This window comes from Equus quagga, chromosome 3, assembly GCF_021613505.1.
Source record: "Equus quagga isolate Etosha38 chromosome 3, UCLA_HA_Equagga_1.0, whole genome shotgun sequence".
Classification (NCBI taxonomy): domain Eukaryota; kingdom Metazoa; phylum Chordata; class Mammalia; order Perissodactyla; family Equidae; genus Equus; species Equus quagga.
In genome coordinates, this window is record NC_060269.1 from 98,611,688 (window position 1) to 98,625,216 (window position 13,529).

The window sequence follows — 13,529 nt, forward strand, 5'->3', positions numbered from 1 at the left end:
TTGGCTCCCTTGTCAAATATTAGTTGACTGTTAGATAAATTTTTAAAAATCAGTCAGAAATTATTGGCCACCATTTCTTCACAATTTTTCTGCCTCTTTTCTCTTTTGTTCTCGCCTTCTGTTACTCCCATTATGCGTACATTGGTAGCTTGATGGTTTCCCACAGGTGTCTGAGGCTCTGTTCATTTTCTTCATTCATTTTTCTTTCTGTCTTGGTCTAGGTAGTCTCAATGGACCTATCTTCAAGTTTTCTGATTCTTCCTTCTGCCAGTTCTGCTATGAAGAAGTAATAGAGGGTAATGTGGAGTGGACATGACTTTAGTTAGAGTGCATTTGGAAAGCCTTTGAGGAGGTGACATGTGAGTTGAGACTTGGTCATGTAAAGCATCTGTTTCCTGAAGACTCTCAGAGCTGTTCTCAGACTGAATTGCAGACTTTGCCTCCATGGATGGGAGAAGAGAGTTGACCCTTCCCTGGGAATCTCCATAAACCAATGCTTTTCATGGGAATTTCTATGTTCCTACTTGAGCTGTCCAGATACATGATACAAATAAGTGTTCTAGTTCTGAGAGCTTTATTTTTTTTAATAACTCATTGCCAATTGTTTTAAAGCCTCATGTATTTGCAAAGGAATCTTTATTATTTAGGCAGACTTGAGTTTTTTATGGAGAAGTGGGAGGACTTAATTAAAGTTTCAACACACATTGGCATGCTTGGAGCAATTCACAAGAAAGTCAAAGAATTTTGAGAATTTAAGCCAAGATACTTATTCCATCTTAATAATGTTGTGAATTGATGTTTATTTTACCAGTAAATATTCCCATGATTATCAAGTCATTGGGCTTTATTCTATGGCCTGAAGGCCAATATTCCTGAACTTGGTGAAACCAACAGACAAAATGAATTCCAAAGGTGCAATCTCTTCATGGAAAATATGTTGCTTATAGCTCTTGGTATTCACGCCTAAGGCCTCTTGGCAACCGTTCTTTGGCCAGCTGAAACAGGCATGGTGGTACATAAAGGCAGTTTCTATGGAAACGTGAACCCAAATGATGTTGGGACCATGATGATCAAAGGCAATTCCCTGAATTGTTTGGAAAGCCCAATGAAAGTTTCAGAACTTTATTGTTCTCCGCAGAAAACACTACAGCCAAGACTTTGGAATGTTTTCTTCTCCAAGTGTGTTAGAACTGTGTGCACAAAATACAGGTTTGTACTTTGCTTTTGAATTTATCTGTTTAATGATTTTACCAGCTATTTTACATCTATCTCTGCCATAAAGAAAATTGTCATCTTCCATTTTTCCCTTTCTCATTTTTATTTTAATAAATAATTGAAGCAATAACGCATGCAGAATATGCTGACCTTGTAAATCCGGTAGTAGATAATGATTCCTTCCTTTCATAAATCACGGATGACCTATTCAGTGTATCATTTTTTTCCCACATACTTTTCTTAATATATACAAATGACCATGTTTCCAGATGCTCACACAACTGAATTGCCTGTAAAGAAGGCTTTGACCTACAGTAGTGTTTGTTTATGTAAGTGTAGTCTTTAAACTGATTCCTTGCTTAGTATTTATGATTCAAACCCCATTATCACAACCTTAGCAGAAATTAAAGTGGAAGAAAATATTTCCCCATGAATATGTCTTCCCAAGAGTACATTATGTTTTTATTTTGTGGACCTTGACTAAGACGTGTTTCTTCTGACAAGCTCCCATTTTATAAAAGTCATAAAGAATGACAACGGAGCATTTTCTTCCTGGCTGATGGAGGTTGTCAAGAGAAAATATTTGAACATACTGCATTCATCGGTGAGGATTTGCATCCTTGGCCTTGAGGGCCATTTTAGAGTTGGCTGGATAGATTATGGTTAGTTGCAACATTCAAAAGCATCATATTCACCATGAAGTAATGAAATGAAGACTGGATGTGTTATGCCAAGATTTATGATTATATTAATCTGTGTCCATGAAATACGAAGGGAGGGAATGGTATAATTTGCAGAAGTTCTCTATGAAGTGTTTATTTAACTTTTCAATAACCTTTACCTCTCAGAGACATCCAGAACCAAAGTAATCAAGCTACCTAGACTGTATTTACTGGAGTCTAGTTTCCGAACATTCTCGTAGGGAGAAGTTGCTTTTTTCCACCACACAAGAGCTTGCCTTCTCTGCTCCTTCTCTCTGGGACGGTTCTGTTTTGTCCCAGCCACATTTCCAGGCTAGTTCTACAAATTCCCTTTACTTATCACTCCTGCTTTCATCCCTCACCTGTGGATAATCAGGTGCACACTTTCCAGAATCTCCTCTCGTAACTCTACTTTCTACTTCATCTACCACAAAGAAAGGACATTTGACTGAGGAGTGTGATATACCTTAATCTGGAATTTTAACTTCTCTCTATGCAAAACATTATATTTCAGTTATGAGCTATAACTAGGGTTTAAATCAAACTGGCAAACTTGCTATTTGCCATTTAATACACAGAATCTTAAGATGAAAAGATATAGAAGGGATTTTGGGGGAGTGTTTAGCAGTATTTTGCCATGATTGTTCACTAAAGGATTTCAAATGCAGAGGAAAAAGAGCCTATTCACCAGATGTCTGGAAGTATAGAGAAAGTTCCACCCAGAATGAGCATATATGTCATTGAAGTCTACTATTTTATCTTTAAAAAAAATCCTGAAACTTTGAAAACGACTATAAATTATATCTTTATTTATTTTCTAATAAAAGTACTATTTTAAAATTACCATTGAGTGCAATGGTCCCTGTTTACCCTTCACTTTTATGTAGCACCCAGCATATGTCCAATATGAAAACAGACTGGGCAATTATATGCTGAGGTAGATGAATGAGCTGAGACCTCGACATGTAAAGAGATTTGCTTAAGATCACCATGGTAGAATTAGCAGGAGAATTTAGGTCAAAGACTTCCAGCCCAAGGGGCTTTCCCATCAGACTTTGACATATGTTTCAACCTGACATCTTTTCCACATGGGTTCCTGGAAGCTAGGGTTTCTGTAAGTTAAGAAAATCTTTGGAACCTGACCCCATTTAACCTGGTTTCTGTGCTACATAAGTAAACCTGGAAAACTACTGTTGGAGTAATGTACATCTATATATGCCCCTGGCAACAGCCTTGATCAAAAGGGGAGTTGTGAGAACATGTGTGTGTGTTTCTGTGCGTGTGTGTGTGTGTGACAGTGGATGACTGAGGGTTGTGTGGTGATAGTGGCAGCAGTGGTTGGTAGCATTCAATGGTAGATCATATTTTTCCATTTTTGGAAATGCCTGCTATTTCCTGAAATCCATTAGTCTGCTTTTGGCTTCAGGTTGATGGAGGAAAGCAATATTTAGAGAGTGCTGCAGGGGCTGATGCTGTGGAACTCATGAGGGTTAGACCTGGCTGATGTCAAAATTTTCATAAGATTTTGAATTTTCAAAGACATTTTGTGCTCTACTTGTGAGCCTGAGGTACAAGTCTTGTTCTCTGTCTCCCAGATAAAATATATGGGCAAAAAGAAGAACTTCATTTATTATATATGGAAGGTACAACATATATTTGAGTGGCTGAATGGATGGATGAATCTTTGTGAATAACCATTCCTCAAGTTTATATTGCCATTTTCATGAATAAGGGGATGTTTGCTATTCTAAACTAAAATTGATGAGAAGAGAAAGGTAATACTATATCTCTTGAAAGACTGGAATACAAGTAAACTGTACATATTCTAGCCAACCAGGCAGAAATAAGGAAAAACATTTATTGCTTCCTCTCATGGGTGAGATTAGAGAATTCTGGCTCCTTTCTTTGGTCAGATGAACTACTCATGGGTATTGATTATGTGAATGCATTCATCAAACAATCCTGGGCTTCACAGGACATCTACTCAGTGCCAGCTGCTCCAGTAAAAGTCGGGGAATACAAGATGACTAAGGGCAGTTATGTATCAAGTTTCTTACAGTCCAGTAAAGGCAGCTGCATGAATAACTAACCATAATGTAATACAATAAATAAGTTTTATGCTAGTGATATAAACCAGAAAAGGAATTGTGTTAATTGATATTATCTTGGGAGGTTAAGGAGGATTTCATTGAGAAGATATGTTGAAATGCAAGGATGTACAAATGTTTTTTCCAGGCAGAAAAGGGGAAAAGACGTTGTGGAAGGAGGAAAGCAATGGCAGTGGAAGAGAGCTGTGATCTATCGAGGAAATGGCGAGGAGAAAAGGTAAGCACAGGTCAGATTGCAAAGGGCAAATTCATGGCATGCCAATGTGGACATGGGAGCCAGTCAAGGTTTTCAACCGCAAAACCACTGATTGCATCTGGGCTCTCTAAAATGAAATCTCTGACAGGAGCTTAGAAAATTAATTACGTAGTGGGTGGTCTGAGAAGATTGGAGAGAAGGGGACCAGCGTTATCTAATTCTGTAACTCCTTTTTTCATACAGACTCAAAAAATATTGCTAACATAAAGGCAGGTTTTAGAAAAGCTGATTTCATCTCTGATTGATAGGCAAGGTGACAATAAATAGAGATGAAATGAAGTTGCATGCAACAAGAAGGAGATTTGTAAGTGCAGGAATTGTGTGAGAAAAGAATAAAAAGCTCTTTAAAACAAGACATTCAAAAACAATGATTTGTCTGAGGTTGTAGGGATGTTGGAAGCAGTCACAATACGACACTTATCCAACTAGAGAAGACTGAGAGGGCACAGAGAAGGCATATCCATAGTATATATTTATTTATTCCATGTTGTTTAATGTTAAGTGAAACAATATCCAAACATAAAACATTTTTTTAATAGACATATTCCCTGCCTCCGTATACTCACAGCCTCCCTGACTATCAGCATCCTGCACCACAGTGGGACATTCGTTACAACCAAAAAATTTACATCGAGACACTATTGTCACGCGAAGTCCATAGTTTACATTAGGGTTTGCTCTTGGTGTTGCACATTCTATGGGCTTTGACAAATGTGTCATGACCTGTATCCACTATTATAGTTCCTTACAGAATAGTTTCATTGCCCTAAAAATCCTCTGTACTTTGTAAAACTTGTTGGTAATAGTCCTAACATTTTTAAAGAAAGATATATAATGTATATATGATAGATATGTATAAAAGACTGTAATTAAATTCAGCAGCATGTTTTAAGAGTGCTAATTCTGGTATATAGATTCAGATTTCCTGCTCGCTCAGAGGGCATGCTACTGCCCTTTCCTATAATCTGACCGTTTACTAGATCACTCCAGGCCCAAACGGCATATTTCATCATTAGACCTAAATAATGGTGAAATAGGGTTACTTGTGCCAGGAGACAGTTTCTTTTTTTCATGACAATTTACAGATACAATAAAACATATGGGGGAAGAGGCTCCACTTAACTCCATCCAAGAGCAGTGAGATGAACATGTTATGTACAGATGCCTAGACAATTTCAACATATTCATGTCTGTGTTGGGGGAGAGCGGTCACTTAGAGCCCCAGACTCTCGTATCATCATACTTTCAGACCCTACCACCACAGCATGAATGTGTTAAGAAATCCCAGCACATCCGTTCTCTGTAAAGCAGCCATGTGGCGGTGTGGTGCTGCAGGGGGCGTTGGATACGTGAAGAATCAGTTTCTATGTTTTAAAAAAAAGTATGGTTGCCTATGTGGGAGCCAAAAAAAAAAAAAATTAATGATAACATTTAAAGAGAGAAAAATTGAAAAGGGAAAAACATTTTAGGAAAAAGTATCTAACAATCTAAATAAACCCTGTTTCAGACTCTTGCCATATTTTGTTCCTCTTTATTTTAAGAGTATAGTGGTTAGAGCAAGAGAAAAAAATGAAGAATAAAATATTGTTCAGTTATGAATGGGACAAAAAGGGATTTCCATAGCATTCTTTAAATAGGACTGATAGCTTTGTCTGAAGATAGATAGACAGTTGTAGGATTACAGCTAGGATAGACCACGTTCATGGATAGTTTTGGGAAACAGAAGTCTGATATTTCAATTAAATGCAAAATTGGGAGATTAAAAAAGAGTACTATTGGTTGTGTTTTGCAGTCTGAAAAAATAATTCTAAGGATGCTTTTTCTTTTGTCCATTTACCATCCACTTTCTTATAAATTAAACATGGGCACACTTGTCTTTTTAAGAACGTTAGAATGCCACCTTTGGAATAATTTCCTGTTTTTTTCTTTTGATGGCATTTAGCTAGGGCATGTTTTGGCTATACTTGAGAAGGCAGAAAAGAACTGACTGCATGGAAATTTATATCCAGCTGTAAATCCAGTATCTTTACTTCTTGATTTTTGAAGACAGTGGTGAAAATGAGCACAGCATGTGGTGAATATATGGGTAGATACTTGAAAGGACTTCTTGGTCTGGTGTGAGGCCAGTTCCTCCTCCACCGCCATCCCATTTCTGGAGTTGTCTCAAGTCCTTTATAAATACGACTCTAGTGAACCACGCAAATATCCCTTCTTTGGAGTATTGTGCAGTGTCAATATGTATTCTGTCCCTGAGGTGCTTTTGTGTAAGTAAGAAGTTCTACTTAATAAAAATCAATACGTGCCAGGGTACGAACTAAATATCGAACCTTCAAAGCTTCTTCATGGCATAGATTAACCATGCTGACTCTAACTCATTATTTATGTAACAAAAGTGCGGGGGAGTTTGTGTGAGTGGCAGTAGACGAGTGGGGAGATGTTCATATCAAAGATGTTAGGATATCAGGGACTGATATCAGGACTCCTTTTTGCAAAGGAGTCTCCAAGACTTTTGGGGAAAGCAAACTAACTAACTAATTAGCCAGCTAACCAACAACAGTGAAGAGATTCTTTGAACTGGACACTTGTGTCATGTGTACCCTTCTTGATATATGTTGTACTTAAAGTTTACATTACGAAATAGTGGAGAGTTCTTTGGGACTAACAGGCTCCCAGGCCACTGGGATTAGGGCATTTGAACAATAAAGGGAGACAAAAATATGCCAGTGGTATTTCAAACACCAGCAGGGTCACTCATGGTGGACAGGTTTCAGTGGAGCTTCCAGACTAAGACAGACTAGGAAGACGGACCCGGCCACCCACTTCCGAAAAACTTGGCCAGGAAAACCCATAGAGCATTGCTTGATATAGTGCTGGGAAGGTGAAAGGATGGCGCAAAAAGACCAGGTAGAGCTCAGCCCTGCTGTACACGGGGCGCCAGGAGTCAGAATCGACACATGGGCACTAACAACAAAAAGTGTGAGTAAGTAGATATATAGGTATAGTTAATCCTATCTTACGGCAATAGTCAGTTCACATGTAGATAATAAGCAACTAATGTTTTTAGGGTTCTGTGCTAAGTGTTGAAAGGGGTACCAAGAAGTTAAGACTCAGTCTTAGCTCTCAAGAAATTTATTGAGAACACTAATAACTATTAATCTATTTCCAGGTTTTTAATTCTAGGACTAGGTGGTGGTTTGTGTGGTGAATTATTCAAGATAGGCTAACTGCTATAAATAAAAAAATGAAACAACTCTTATATTGAGCTGTTTACATATCACAGTTTGTTGCAGGTCAGTGAGGGTAGAGACCTCTACTACACGCAGTAATTTAGGACCCTAGACTCCTTCCATCCATTTCTCTACCATCATTTGGGGCCTTGGAGTCCACCGTTGGATTCTCTGCATCTGGGTTTCAGTTAGGGGCCAGGCCTGGAAGATTTTTTAGAGGCTAGGCCTTAAAGTGGCAAATGTCACTTCTGCTACATTCTATTGGCCACAGGACCCACTGACTACCAGGAGGTCTGAGAAATGCAGTCTTTCTGAATTTCCAGAGGAAAATAAAGTGAGGTCTGGATGACAGATAGCATGGTCTGTGCCATGGGAAGGGATCTTTTAGGCTGATCTTTTCTAATTTCTGGGAGCTTGAATTGGATTTGCTGATCAGTCATTATATTTCCCACCTTTTAATAGTACATGGAAACAAGGAAGGGAATGAACACTTATCAAATGCCTACCATGTACATGCATGATGTCAGTTAGCCCTCAAACAATCTATTGCGATGGGTATGGTTCTAGATTACATATGTACATGCAGAGGCTCGGAGAGGTTAGCCAACTTCCTTGAGGACACTTAGCTAGAGATTGGTAGAATAAATATTTAGATCCACGTGTCTGTTTCCAAAGCATTTGTCTTTCATTATTTCTGGAGTAGGAAGTTTGGCTCAGGATGAACAAATATTTGTTGAATGAATGAAAAAGATAAAAGAATTAAGTTGTGCAAAAAGACAGAAGCAAGCAATTCAGAAGAAAAATCAAGAAAAATTTATGGGGTTTAATAATGAAAAAAAAAAGATGGAAAAAAGTAAATGTATGTGCTTGGAATTATAAGAAAAATGTGCTCAGTAGTTAGCTGTAGTCCTACCCTAAACCTAGGAAGCATTGATTGGCTCTCTTTTTTTTTGAGTACTTCTTTCATTCGACAACTATTTAATGAAAGCCTGCCGTGTGTCCATCCTGAGATACAGGGGTAAAGAAGACAGACAGTTCTTTCCTTCGTAAAACGAGCTTAGACACACACGGGACGTGAATAACCACTCTCATATAGCTTTTGCTGGGTTTGGGCAGCCCTTTCTCTTCTTAAGCGCTGAACTCAGAACCTGCTGAACAACAGCATCATTCTTTCCAGGCAGAGGGGAGAACGCCTTCTTGTAGAGCAGGGTTTTGAGAATTCTTCCTGTGGGCCAGCACAGTAGCAAGAAAATTATTTCTTATTACCAAAGCCTTCCAAGCACCAATCTGCCTTTCTAGAAATTGTCGGATGGCTTCTCCCAGACACAGTGGGGAGCTCAGCATTTAACTATAATACACCAAAGTGTCTTTGGAGTGGGGTGGGTAGATAGATTCTTAAAAGTTGAAAAGTTCTATCTTTTCAGCTCTGCAAAATCAGCTTCCCTTGTGCTTATATTCCTCCTCTCAACTAAATGCCGTGATTCTGCACTTCCTACATTGGCGTGTGGCCGCAGGAGACTGTCCCTAAAGCTGGGTGTATGGAGGAGGGAATGGCAGGTGCTGGGCAACACTTTGTCAGCCAATAAGTCCCTGAGTGAAAACCATACAAGCAAATTACAACATTACAGAAGAATCATGTTTACTTGTATAAAAAATAAGATTCTAATTATAATTTTAATACGTATTGAGATGCTAGAGTAATCTATAATACAATTAATTTGCAAGTCAGATTAAGTTCCATATCTTCAATAGCCAAAGTAGGTATCCTGAAGTTTCCTAAAATATCAGTTCGGAAAAGCATCTTTCTCTTGTTGAAACATTAATCAGATGTATTTAATTTCTCTGTCATTTAAAGAAATTATTAAATCTCATCAATATTTCTTGAATTTTTCCAGAATTTTCCACTTTGGTCTTTTTGTCTGGTTAAAGTATTTTCTCTTTCAATCATTCCTCATTTCCTGTGTTATCAGGTCCTGTACTAGGTGCTTGGGAACCATCTATGAACCACCTGGACAAAGTCCCTGTCCTTGACCTTGGTGCTAGCAGAGGAAGATAGACAACAAATGGTAAGTGTAATAGGTGGATGGTGGGGTTTACTTATTTAGGGCTAGGCCTCCTTGATTGGGAAGGTGTCTTTAGAACAAAGACTTGAAGGAGATGAGAGAGTAGCCCTAACTTGAGGAAGAGACTTCTAGATGGTGGCAAGAGCACTCATTGCAAAGGCCCTGAGGCAGGAGCATGCTTGGCATATTTGGGTACCAGTGAGGAGGTGAGTGCCTGGAGCAGAGAGCGACATGAGATGAGCTCAGAGTGGTAAAGTGGGCCAGATGGTGGGGGCGGTGTAGGCCATTGTAAAGACCTTGGCTTTTGTTCTGAAGAGAATGAGGAGCCAAGGCAGGTTTTTGATGTAGTAGGAGCATGATCTTTCCCTCTAATTTCCTCTGTTCTTACGCTCCTTTGATATTGTAATATTTATAGTGGCATTTTAGTAGTCTAATCATGAGTAAATTCAAACTTTTATCTGGTGTCTGTTGTCTACAAAATGCAAAATCAGATACTACTACAGCTTAGATATGTAAGCAAAGAATTCTCTATTTGTGGCTTCCAAGTGGTCAGGGGGTTTCTGCATTCTGATTGGCCAACTTTGCCTGTGACCCAGTCAGTTCACATATCAGCTGGGATACACATTTACAGAATGCAGATTTGAATAACCAATCTTACAGCGAAGTAACGTTGCACATTTTATAACTTACCGGTTATATGCTGTTTCTTCTAGAGGGACCTCTGAACATTCCCATTTTAATAAGACCCCCAGAAGAATGCATTCTCTCTGTACACAGTGACTCCCTTACACATGTTGGAAAATACAAGCAAGCTTATATTTTATAGTTTACACCCACTGTCTTTCTGTGAATGATGTGAGTGACACTTCACATGCTACGAGAGAGTGTTCTGTATTTTCTAGCTAGGTTCGGAGGGTGGTTTTTTTGGACTCCCTGGCCCGTGGTCTGGAGAGGTCATTGTCCAGGTTGCCGACTTCACCTGAGGGTAACGACCAGGAAGTAACGTGTGTGAACTTTGTGGAGCGATGTGCTTCTGACTTGGAGCACCAGGCCCTTCTGAGGAGAGAAGTTTTATTTCATATGCTTCTGTTTGTGTATAAAGAGTTGACTGATTGGAGTATTGAACTAGTTGTTAGATATTTCCAGTAATGGAAGCAATTTTATTTTGGTAGCTGGTGAGGTAAAGCAGTGCAGGGGAGGAAAATGTTTACTGATCCTCTTAGGATCCCTGGCTGCATCTGAAAATTAAACTGAGAAAGATTAACAGGAGAAAAGCAAACAAATTTTATCAGATTTTTACCTGTATAGGGGAGCCTTCATAAGGGAATGAAGACTGGAAGAAGTGACTAGAGTGGGAAGCTTTTATGTCTTTTAGACAAAAAAACAAATTTGTGAAGAATTGACAAGACAGAGGGGTTTGGACTAGGGGTAGTCCAATAGGGGTAGTCCTTATCTCCTTTAACTAGGAATAAGGGTTAGTTTAACAAGGTTTGTTTCCAGATTCTTCTGGTGCCGTCTATGGGCTGGTAAGGGTCTGTCTCCAGTAAAAGGAGAATTTACTTTCTGCTTTTAGGCAGAAAACAGAGAGGTTTTTTCCTGTGTTTACTGCTTCTTAATTGCCTTCAGTTCAAAATAATTTTTATGTTAAAGAGGCATATTTGGGCATGACATCTTCTGGTCTCCTTCAGTGGATTGCCAACAGTGCCTATAAAAGCCTAAGGAAAAGGAGGAGAGAAACCTCAGTTAACCCATCATATAGGCCTTAGACCAGAGGCACAGAAGCAATCCTTGAATATTCCAGATAGCTCAACCCTCTCACCAGAACTAGGGACTTCATCGACGCTCTGAGGTAGTGACGTGGTTCCAATTCTTTAGCATTGTCCTCTGTGCGCATGTCACTTTTCAGGTCCTCAGCAGGACTAAAATCATGACTTTTGTGGGCATTTGGCACTATTTACTTCATTGGCCCCTTCCTGCATAAAAAGTGTGAAATGTATTTTATGACTGTGTTAGTAAAAAGACAAATTTATTTATGTTTTAAAATATTTTTTTGGCCTAAAAGTTTATTTCTTCTTCTGTCTAAAAAAAAATTACAGCATTTTCATGGGCTTCTACCCATGGGGGACCCTAGGCCCTGGGTTGCTACTGGGCTAATGGGTAAGGTGGTCCTGATCCTCCCAGGAGGGCTGCTGTTATGGAAGGAGGTTGAAGATTTGGGGATCCTGGTCTTGGCCAAGGATGGTCTGATAGTCACAAACAATTTAAGCTGGAGAAGAGTTTAAATGCTCCAGCAAGGTCAAGCCTCCATAGCTTGTCAAAAAGGTTCTGTCTTCTAACAACTGAGCAGGAAGTAAGTGTTTTTGTTGTTGTTCCTCTTTTATTCCACAGTCTCTTTTTATTCAATGGCTGCAATGAATTTTTCTTTTGCCAAAGTATAACCACTCATAAATGATCGAAGTTTAAGTAGGAAGACTTTGGGAAGCAACCCACAAGCCAAAGACTTTTCTACCTCCACTATTGCAGCACGGGATATTTTAATTGACTAAATGATGGATTCAATCAGCAAACACTTACTGAACAGTTAATACATACTCTTCTCATGGGGCTAGGGTCCTGGTGAGTAATATAGGTGTGCTCCTTGATCTTGAGGCATGTAGTCCTGGGGGCACGTAGGGAAAATAAGAGAGAGATGAATGGCCTGGCAATTATAATACACAGTGTTACTCATTATCGAAGGAGAAAGTGAGGGTTCTGAGAAGGCTCATGTGAAAGGCACTTAGCCCAGATTTGCAACGCACAGGGGCACATAAGGCTTTCCAGACAAGTGAAATCAGAATTGAGGCCTGTAGGGTAAGTAGGAGTTAGCAAATGACATGAAGAGGAGGAGAAGGAAGTGGAAGAGGAGGAGAGGATGGGAAGATCTCGGCCAGAAGGGAGCTGCTAAAGGGTGGAGTGGGAGGCAGAGAGAGGGACAGGGAGAAACAGGGGGCATTAGTGGAACTACAAGGAATTTGGTGTGGATGGAGCATAGAACACATTTGGGATGAAGAGAAGAAGCTGCAGTGTTAGGCAGAAGCCATAGAGGCAGGGTCTTGAAGGCCCCAGTGAGAGTTTGAACTGTATTAAAAAAGCAGCAAGGTGTCATGAAGAGTTTTAAGCAGTGGAGTGATATCTTTATGATTGCATTTGAGAAAGATCATCCTGATTATAGAATAGATCAGAAGGAGACAAGAGTGTGTGTGTTTGCGAGAGAGAAAGAGATAAGAGACCATCGTCATTAATCTGGGTGAAAGAAGATGGTGATGGCTAGAGTTACACTACTGGCAGTGGCTATGGAGAAAAACGATATATCTGGGAGAGATTTATTTAGGGGCTCTCATTGACAGGACTTGTGACAGGATGTGGAAGCTGACAGAGAGGGTAGTTATGCCCTGGTTTTGGGCTAATACAATTTACTGGTGGCACCATTCAACAAAAAGGAGAGAATAGGAGGAGAATTGAAATAAAGATCAAAGGGAAGATCCTTTCTGCAGATTAATATTGAATACAGCCTGTTCACATCTGGATGTGATAACCTTACAAAATTGCTGCCCAGTTTGGCCTTCGTTACCGCCGCATTCATGGAAGCACCACATCTACTCGACAGTTACCCTCTCTTCTTGTCTTCCTTCTCTGCCTTTTGCCCTATAATTCTCCAAATTTTTGCCCTAACTCCCATTCTTTTACAAAAGAAAAAGCCCTGGAATGCCAATCTCCTGGTTGGACTGAGTTTCAGCAGGAGACTCGGCACCAGCAGCTTCTGGCAGCACCTTGGTTTGGCTCTTGGATGAGAACCCTAGACAAGAATGTGCTGTAGTTTATTTGGGCATCACCTGATTTTTTAATTGGCTGAAGAACACCAGCGCTTTAGCAATTTGCAGAGAAAAGCAGATTGTTATGAAGTTGTCACCATTCAACCC